The sequence below is a fragment of the Myiozetetes cayanensis genome, unplaced genomic scaffold (genome assembly GCF_022539395.1).
Source record: "Myiozetetes cayanensis isolate MyiCay16 unplaced genomic scaffold, myiCay2020 scf2-11, whole genome shotgun sequence".
In the NCBI taxonomy this organism is placed as follows: domain Eukaryota; kingdom Metazoa; phylum Chordata; class Aves; order Passeriformes; family Tyrannidae; genus Myiozetetes; species Myiozetetes cayanensis.
In genome coordinates this window covers 58,719,026-58,729,688 of record NW_026087411.1, presented here as the reverse complement: position 1 = coordinate 58,729,688, position 10,663 = coordinate 58,719,026, and the positions used below count along the sequence as shown (strand labels likewise).

Sequence of the window (10,663 nt, the reverse complement as noted above, 5' to 3'; positions counted from 1 at the left end):
GACACCAGTCCAAGAATCTGTCCTGAGATATCTTTCCAAGTTATAACCTGGCTGCATTTGTTTTGCACACACTAAAAATTTAGATGCACAGTCTACTCATATCACCCTGTAACAAAAATAGCTTTCTTAAGACTGTCATTGGTTGTGTTAATATCATAAATATCTCAGCAAAATAACATTGCAAGCCACATTACTACAGTGCAGTTTGCTAATCCAGCAGTCTATTTTTCTAACTCTGTGATTTATGTCAAGGCTGTATCAATCAAGGACTGTAAATGTATAAATCTAATTGTTTTTGTGATTTGCTTTTGGAGAGTGCACTGCGTACTAGCTGAAATAACACACTCCAGGATACACATTTCCAGAGGATTACTGAACTTATTGCTCTTCTTGGGTGGTTAAAGTCAGTCAATCAGACAAATACGTTTATAATACTGCATATAGAGGGCCATATTTTTATGGTATAGTATATGAAAGAGATGGAGCCCCTGGTGGTCTAGTGGTAAGGGCGCGGCGCTGTCACCGCCGAGGCCCGGGTTCGATTCCCGGTCAGGGCCACTCCCGGGCAGGTGGAGCTCGTTAGCCCTTAAAGGCAACCCACCTACGGCCTAAGGACCTCGCTGCCACCGTCCAAGCTCGCTTGGCCCCGGCAGATGAACCTTAGGATTAAAGGGTGGGCTGAGTTCCGCGCACACTGTGTCTCACCTAAAAAATCCAATGCGCAGGCTGGAAGGTGGAAAGACCTTCCCCGGATCTTCGCTTGCGAAGGCTGGCCATTATTATTATATGAAAGAGATAATTCCAATGGATAACGGCCTCCCACCACTTCATAAATGCTGAGGCAAAGTCAAGACTTTATTCTGAAAGGAAATTGATCTCAAGACAATGTTCTATTGCAGTTCCTGAAGATCATAGCTATTTTATTACAATAGCTGCAGCCTACTTTATGGTAGACAAAGGGGAGCTCATTTTTGTGGCCTTAAACCTGGAGAAAGAAGCCCAGAAGATTGCTCAGTGTGCACAGGGAAATGAAGGACACTGGTTCTGTGTCAGTAAATATTCTGCCATGGGGCTATTGTACTACTCCTCCAGGCAGTTGGAGGAAGGCCTAACAGAGCATTTGAGAGGGACAGACAGCATGGAGATAATGGATAAAGTCTGAGATCTGGTGAAACAAATAGCAGTTTTCCCCTTGGATCTTAACCTACACTCTTAGCTAATTTCAACTCCTATGTATGCTTATTCATGCAATTTCTCAGAGAAAATCACTACCTATCAGGCAAAGGCAAAAGGCTGTTTACACTCTGTGCAGACACTCTAGTCCAGGCATGCACAGTTTTGCAGCACAGCCGGGACCAAGGCTTTGCACCTCTGGCAGCCACAGTCCTGCGTTTGGGCTGTGGGAGCCAGGCACACTTAACTTTTGCTAACTTACTGTCTTCAGCTGGGGCTGCTGTGCATGCTGTCCAAGTAGGTGTCAATTTGTCTTTGAAATATATATCTGATGGTGCCACTGGAGGAAGAGAAGGGAGTATAGAAATTGTGGTACTAAATCTGTGGGTTGGGTCTGACCATTGCCCTTGCCAGGTGCTCAGCAGATGCCGGTGTACCACAGTTGGCAGATATGGGAAAATCTATTCCATGCGCATTAGGCCTCATTCTGATCTCAGGCTTAAACTCTGAATCAAGAGGTTTAATGGCTGGATTGCTTCCAATGGGCCAGTATAATTTATGTAACCAAATCAGGGCTTGTCCACATAGTGAGACAAAAGCAGGAGGGCAGCAGGTTTTGGCAGGTCTGAGTTAGCACAGAGGCTGCAGACAGGTCAAGAAAGTGACCTCTTTATACCAAGCAGACTAGGGGTCCAAGTAGAGCAAAAATGATGTGTTTAAAGTAATCCCACAGAGTTTCTCCAAGTAATTGGAGTGTGTCCATGATATTTCCAGTGTTTTAGCACACCAGCCAGCTTGGACCACGATGCATGCAAAGGGGAGGATGAACCCTTCCAGTGGCTGGTGCCAGGTACCTCCCTGGCCTCATGGCCCAGCCTCCCAGGTGCTGTGGCCAGTAGGGTGGCAGCTGTACCCCAAGAGCCTCACACCCAGTGGTGGACTTCCTGCTGAATCCAGCTCGCAGGAAGGGACATGATCTGCCAGCTTTCCTGGACACAAAAACCCATGTCTGGAGTGTGCAGGGTCTCCAGCACAGGTTTTGGAACAGGTTCAGACTAACCTTGTAATGCGTACAGTGATAGGGCTTAGGAGGTTGTTTTGCCAGGTTTAGGTGACTAATTATCTTGTTGGGAGAAGTCCAGAAGGTACAGTAATACCAGACAGGTGTTTATTAATATTAGAAATATACTTCCTCCTGGCATTTGATCTCATCAGCTCCTGATGTTGCCTCCTTAGTGGAGACAATTACCAGTTGACATCATTTGTTTGGCACATGAATATCTTGTGTTTCACACCCCTCCTCACAGGTGCTAAAATAAAAACAGAAAGGGAGAAGTCAGGTTTACGAGGTTGTCCGTGCTGGGCAATAGGAAAAATGAGAGAGGTTGGCCTGATTTTCCATGCCAAGCACACAGGGGCATGGCCAGGGTAGGTACCTGGAGCTGGCAGATGCCAGGGAGGATGCAGGTAAGGGGATCCCCCAAATTCAACATGGCATAGCAGGATTACAGCCCTTGGAGGTTCCTTTTCGACCTTGTTGGAGTTGATAGAAGAGTCTTTTTAAGATGATATCTGGAAAGACCAATCGAAAGAGCTTAAAGCTGTAAGATACAGTGTGGAGCTGAAGTGTAGCTATTTACAACCTGAAGTGTTAAAGATTTATCTGTGTGTTTGGTTTTATACATGTGATCCACAGGCTGGGGAAAGACTAGTGGACTTATAGGACTTTGGATCAGGTGCATGAACGTTTCAATAATCCAAATATGTCATACCATATGCCTTCATTAATTTTTTTTTTTTATAATTTTTGCAGAACTGGATATAAAGAGTTGAAATTTTCATTCCTATATCTATTTTACTCAAACAACTTTTTTTTTTTCTTTTTTTTTTGTAGTTGCTGTTCCCTGGCAATAAGATTGTCCTGCTATCAATATGTATTCAAAAGTGACTCTTTTCAGACTACCCAAATTGGTTTTTATTTTTGAAACATGCCACAGTGTTAAGATGCAATCCTTAACATACATGCAATATACTAAACATATAGGTGTTTGAGGAATTTGTCATTATGTCTTCCTTCCCGTCTAGTTGAGGTATTATTTAATGTTTACAGCCCCTGTCTGTTGCTGCAACTAACTGGAATTTAGGGTAAGCCCTCATAATGATTAATGATAGAGGTAGATGTTTTGGCAGTACAAAGGAGAGTATCAGATAATATGGGTTTGGTTTTTTTTCATTATGGTATTCAGTTTTGTCAAATTTAAAAGTTGTTTCCAGAGAGATGGAAGAGTTGTTCCCAGAGCAGAAATATGCTTGTGCCTTTAGATGAAAAATCGATTTTATTCATAATGCAATAGCTTAACGAATCTTCATTTTGGCTGAACATTTAAGGAGAGCATTCTTTGAAAGGATAAACAAAGTCCTGGTAATGTGCATCCTGGGGCACGCTGAAGGCATCTCAGTCCTCTCAGCACCTCCCTGTCAATACATAGCCCACCTAGGCTTGGTGAAGCCAGAGGTTTCACTATAGGATGATTACTTGGTGTGTGACATTAAATGACCAGCAATGCTGCTTCCTTGAGGTAGGCGTATGAGTCACCAAGTCTGTGCCTTTTATTGGCATGTTTGGTAAAGGCCTGAATCCCACGGGCTTCAAGCTAGGCCCTAATAGATGGAACAAGTGAGCCCCTCTTTCTCCAAATAGCAAACAATGTGTGAGTTACCAGAGGTATAAGGCAGGTGGAAAATGACGAAAAAAAGAAAAAAATCAGAGTCAATGCATTAATCCATGCTTTGAGTCACTTAATTCAACAAGATTGGTATTGAGTGCACAGCTGTATACCTGCAGGAGATTGTACAACACAAGAACTTACTCCTTTCAGGTACCTATTTGACAACCTTCAAGAGGACACTAGCTCTGTAACCTACAAGTCTGCAGCCACGGACCTATTCTGCAAACTTCAGGAGAATATGCGAACATTTACCCCTTTCACTGGCTGCAAACAGAGCATATGTTTCCATCTCTGTGTAGAAACATTTTTGGACCTATTTATCTATGTAATACAAAACATAAGCATGCATCACTGTCAGAACCTTACATGGTATATCTTTCCAGGAATGGCACATGTTTCAAAACCCACTGTTTTGGGTATCATCACAAAATAACTGCCTTCCTTTAGTTTTTCTTAACAGTACTAGTGATCTACAGACTACTAAAAACTAAACATACATTTTTTTTTCTAATACAGACCTAACAATCGTGGGATGCTACACAATTATTACCACAATTCAGTAAGATGTTATTTCAGTGAGAGCTCTCTCTTTGAGAGGAACACTACTATTTAACATGGTCTGATAAGGTGACCTTTGTAGTTTCTGGAGCCTCAAAAGTGAAAGGAAGTCATGCACAGGAGCTGTAAGAACAGGAGCGGCTGGGATTGCAGTTTACAAGATAATTCAGGGCCTGTAGAGACTTTATTCTGCTGTTAAAACAATAATTTCATGTCAATAAAAGACATGAAAATGATAGATATAATCATCTGTTCCTTTTGTTATTATTGTTCTCGTTTCTATTAGATCCCATCTCAGAAATGGTATCTGGTTCACCTACTTGATAAATCTGCTTTCCTAGTTACTGTTTTTGATGTGCTGGCTACTTGTTAATATTTTTCCTTTGTAAATCTCATACAAATCGACTCCATTATAGCATCAGAAAAAATGTCTGAAACACTTTCAGTTGCAAAGAAAGCTTCCACAATACCTTTCATAAACTGGGAGAGAAATCAGCTGTAATTTTTAAGTATGGGCCTTGTGTGGGAAGTCAGCCTTTCTGACTTCTTTCTGACACATCCAAAGTATATCATTTACCACTAACCAGGTAGAACTATTCTTTTTGTTTATGTGATTTAAAAATGATATATAGAGAGACATAAATAATTTCAGGAGCCAAAAAAATGCCAGGGAAATTATTACTTCCAGTGCTAGCATTGAAACGGTGCCAAGCCTAAAGTTTTGTAAATTAGACTGTAAGTGTGAAATCCCTCCAGCTGTTAAAAGTATTCCATATCTAATTATATGCACAGACTACTCTTTCCATTTGGAGAATCCTGAAATTACATACTGTATGCGTGGAAGTGAGGGGCACATGTATTCTGTGAAAGCATCCAAAAACATAAAGAAAGCAAATAGTCAAAATAAATAAGCCACATTTTTGTATGGTTCAGTATGGTTTTGTCAGTGTTTTTCTACGTGGCTTTCTTTGTTTTCAGAACATTTCTTTCTAAATACCATTTACTGTAATGTGCCCACCCTGTCATTCCAGATGCCATGAACAGTTATATGTAAGGAAGTGACTATTTTTCAAACCTATTTGTACAGGAGGCTGAAACAACAGCTGCATGAGAGCAGTGAAGTCCCAAAAGGAGGGAAACTTGTTTACAGTCACTGCTCCAGCTTTCAGAAACCAACTGTAAAAGCTCTTTGTGAGCACCAAATTGTGTTGTCAGAAAGTGGGTAGGCTGCCTATTTTGTGGAATAACCTAATCAGATTGATGGGAATTGCATTTTTAAAAATTTGCTACAAAACTTCCTGACTGTATCTGATCCTCTGCATGTTCATATTGCAACAAAACTTACTAATTAGCACCTTTGTCATTCATTTTAAAGATAATGCGGTCCTTCTCCTGAGTGGGAGCCTAGTGATGTAAGCATTTAAGAAAAACTAAGTCCTACACCTTAAAAGCATCAAAATATTGGCAAGAGTGTGAAGATGTGAAAACCATTTGCCTTCAAAAACACTTGCCATCATACTTTCTTTGTTCTTCTCTGAATGATTTACAGTTCTGTATGTTCCCACTGTAGGAACTTATATATATATATATATATGTATGGTGGGAGGTGTGGGTATCTCTATATGCAGGTTTATTTGTTCCTTTGTTGCACATCGGAAACTTTGTGAAACCAATATGTGATCTCTAAGACCATGGTTACTATTGAAGACTGTTCATTTGCCATTTTTTGTTTGAATATACCTACGTCCTAAGGACCTCGCTGCCACCGTCCAAGCTCGCTTGGCCCCGGCAGATGAACCTTAGGATTAAAGGGTGGGCTCAGTTCCGCGCACACTGTGTCTCACCTAAAAAATCCAATGCGCAGGCTGGAAGGTGGAAAGACCTTCCCCGGATCTTCGCTCGCGAAGACTGGCCATTATTATTATACCTACACTGCACAAATATTTCAGTCATTTAAACTAAAAAAAAAAAAAAAAAAGTAAGTGATTTACCTAGTATATCATCCCATAGGAAAAATATAATTTTCCATTCAACAGTCCTTTGAACAATAACACTGTGCTACTTAATAACATGTACAACTGGCAACCTGGACAGTCCCATACATTTTGCAATTTTAATGGCTCTGAAGTTAAATGCCTTGAAATCGAAATATTGAAGAAAGACTGATTAGATCACGGTAAGGTACACTGCTTTATTACATTTTCAGATAGAAAATATTCAGGTAGTCATTTAAAAGAAATGAACATAAAAATGTTGTTATTTTAATGACCTTACCCTATTTTAGAATATCCCACCCATGTTTTTACATAATATTTATTTTGCTTTCCATGACCCCCCTCATTAAAAAAAGAAAAAAAATCACACACACAAAAAACCAAACCACACCCAAACCATCACCAGCATATACATCTGGACTGCAAAACCACAGTATTCCAGGAAGAGCCAGTGGCACAGTCCTGCCAGAGGACCTCAGGAATGCACCCATATACTGCACAGTCAGTGTAAAATCACTTCAGAGTTCATGCAAATTATATCTGCTTGCTTGTTGATGATCAGCTCTATCTAGCGTATGGTATATTTAGTATTTTTGGTTACTAACCTGTGAAGAAGACTGTTGAAAGTGTTTGTTATTTGGTTTTCCTTTTTATTCCAATGCATACAAACATCTTTGTTTTGCTGCTGCTGGGGTTAATCACTGCCATATTGTAGGACTTCCTTGATTGGTTTATATGTATTGCATTTCACTTTTCTAACTCTAAGAAGGTGTTTTATTTGTTTGCTTGCCACAAGCAATAAACACCCATTAAAATGCAGATAAGGAGAACTGTACAGGACGATAACCTGCTGTAAACCAGCAGTGAGATGCTGGGCCTAGTAAATTAAGCTGATACCCTAAAATTTCAAGCACAATAGCTGGGGCAGTTAGGCACATTAATGCTTTAATCTGATCAAACTCCCATCCAAAAACTGTGTTTTCAAACCCTGACAAGATGAGCCACAGTATTTTCGCCAGGGACAGTCATCAGGCCTTCAGCCTCATTGAAAATGAGCCTGCCATTTACAGCATATTATGCCAATGAAAGTTTTCCAGGAGACCTAAAAAACAACGGAGGTCTGCAGGAGCTGGAAAAATATGAAGACTTCTAGCAAGGCTGAGCATCACGGAAATTTGAAACCAGCTAGCTCACTCTTCACCCATTCACTGCTGTGAATGGGAAACTTGACATTTCCTTGGATCCAATTCCTTTCATTTCAAATATTAATCTTTATATTCAATATATAAAGTGTAAAATCAAAGATGTATTTTTGTGGCAAAACTCAAAAGCATATGTATCTTGTCATTCACTTTGAAAACAAAATGTTTTCAAAATCAGCACATTCCTCAGAAACTTTTGATCTTGACAGAGTAGCATACCTATTAAAAAATTTATAGCCAGAACCAGTATAGAGCTATGCATAGCCAGAATAAAAATTCATTTGACTTGCCTTTTGCCATATATGTAAATATTTTTCCTTTCTGTAGCATATGTTTATGCCACTTTCTTTAAATTTGAAAGTGTTACATCCCACTCCTGCCACTTCTTCTGCATGAAAGTGTTATTGCACCTATGTATCCTTTGAAGTCATGCCTGTTTAGTAGATTAGTCAAGCATATGTGACAAATAGATTTTCTTTGTGAAATATATTATCCAATAAATCTTTGATATATGACAAAATCATTGGTGTGTATCTGGTTGCCTTCAGTCTTCTTCTGAGATCAGAAAAGGAATGTTTTGATAAAATAATCAATCAAATAGATCATAAATTTTCTATTAAACTTTAATATTTTGATTGCATATTAACCTCTATTACAGTAAGGGTAATAAAAAAGTCTTTTCCTGTATTTAAAAAGATACTTTCAGCACCAAAGAACTGCATCCATTTAAATTTTACAAGTCCATTTTTCATGGACAATGAAAGTGTAATTGCTGCAACATTTACATATTTGGCAGCTGCCACGGTGAGTTCTTAAATCTCCAGAAAACGGATAATGTAGAAGTTGTCAAAAAGAATATAAATAATCATAGGATTAAAAAAACCTAGAAAACTACCTCTTAATTTGAAACATGGCAATTAACTTTAAAGGGAAAATAGGAACTTTATTCTGTACGTTGTGATGATACTCATATAGAGTAGGTTCTATATAGCTTCTATGAAAAAGGTTCTATTGGTGTGGATATGTTCTATATGTTCTTAATTCAATAAAACATTTGCTTCTTTGAAGGGTTTTTTTTCTCTCTCTCTCTTGAGCCAAAAGTAAAGAGCTGTAACAAACTTGGTGCAATACTTTCTCTGAGGCTTACAAGTGTCAAGTCAGCAGGAGACACCAGAAATGGGCAGATCCTTTACAGTGCTAGAAACTGGGAACTCCTTTCTTGTTCCCAGCTACATTCAGTACTAAAAGACCTGCCCCAAGATTCTGTCACACCTCTGCATGGGGTCCCAGGATGAGATCCTGAGCATCATGTCCCCTCCTGTCACATAGGGCTGCAACATCATTCCTTTGGTGGACCACATGAGCTGGAGCCAGTTCCTCACCTATTACTGTGTATATGTAGAATTGTACATGTGGGGCAGGGACTGACTGTCTTTATTTCTACTGCCCATAAAGGAGGCTTGTTATGGCCTCATTTCTCTTTAGAAGAATCCAGCTTCAAACTCCTGAAACTGCTCTGCAAACCAGACCACTGTGCAATAAGGAACAATGATCACAGGATTCAACTTCAAAACCACACTGCTGTCTGCAGCCAAAATGCTGATGTAGGCACAGTCTCAGCTAGCCAACTTTCATATGTTAAAAGTTACATCAGTTAAACCTTGACCAATGAATATAAATTTGGACCTTACCTAAACATCTGTCTTCCCATGGATGCATTTTGAGACAATCAAAATTAAAAGAAAAGAGCACCACCTTCTTTTAGGTTTAGGTTCAGCAGTTACATGGCCTGTCCTCGTCATGATTAACTGAGGGGATCTAGAACCCCAGTACTTTTGGAGGGACCTTCAGGACAGTCAGTATTCCTGATGGTGAAAGAAAAGCAATTGGGAACTGAACAGACCATGCAAAGATACAGATCTATTAAAAATGTCCCATTACACTTTATCGAGCCCCTGGTGGTCTAGAGGTAAAGGCGCCGCGCTATCACCGCGGAGACCCGGGTTCGATTCCCGGTCAGGGCCACTCCCGGGCAGGTGGGGCTCGTTAGCCCTTAAAGGCAACCCACCTACGTCCTAAGGACCTCGCTGCCACCGTCCAAGCTCGCTTGGCCCCGGCAGATGAACCTTAGGATTAAAGGGTGGGCTCAGTTCCGCGCACACTGTGTCTCACCTAAAAAATCCAATGCGCAGGCTGGAAGGTGTAAAGACCTTCCCCGGATCTTCGCTCGCGAAGACTGGCCATTATTATTATTACACTTTATAGTACCTGTTCTCACAAATCATCTGAGCAGAGGAGAAAATTTACATTTCAAAATATGTATGGGGCACAGGTACTTAATTTACGGGACAGAGTACTTACTGAGTAGAACACGGATTTGAGCAGAAGTTACATGAACCCCTGAAGTAGCAGTTTCAATTTCTCACTCCTCCTTCTCCATTGAATAAAACATCTTAATGCAATTACAAAGAAACTGTGAAAAATAGTTTGTTGGAAGAGACAGACAGTTAAGGTCATGATCTGCAGCCTTTATCTGGCTAAACTCTATTTTCTAAGTCTATACTGCCAGCGACTTCCTTGGAAACTTTGCATACATTTGTGTGTATGCTTGCATAGCTGTGTGTAACCGAGCCTTGGATATTGGATTACATCTGCATATCCTTATCTGTCTGCTATGGCCTCTGCATCTTGAGAGTAGGAAGATGTATTCCTGTATCTCATTCTAGTATAATTTGCAGGGCTGCTCAGTCATAGGAGAAGGGCTTTGGTTCCATTTGAATCATAATTTTTTAATTAGAAAAGAAATCTCTGAGCATGATTTCATCTTCTCTAACAGGCAGATCAGCTATTTATACACACACACATACGTTTCCCTTTATCTAATGAGTATGCCATGTTGTGGTCTCTGGCTGCGTGGCCCAGCCCAAGATTCTTTGAAGCCAAGGAAAAGACATTTGTTCATTTGGCAGCACTAGGATCAGGCTAAGAAATAAAAAGCAGTGAAAAA

The 10,663-nt window shown here is 40.1% G+C and overlaps 1 non-coding gene across 1 annotated transcript; it reads left to right on the top strand.

Moving 5' to 3' along the window:
- Positions 1-484: 484 nt before the first annotated feature.
- TRNAD-GUC (transfer RNA aspartic acid (anticodon GUC)) lies at positions 485-557 on the top strand. The gene has a single exon. It is a non-coding gene; the product is annotated as a tRNA-Asp (tRNA).
- The last annotated feature ends 10,106 nt before the right edge of the window (positions 558-10,663 follow it).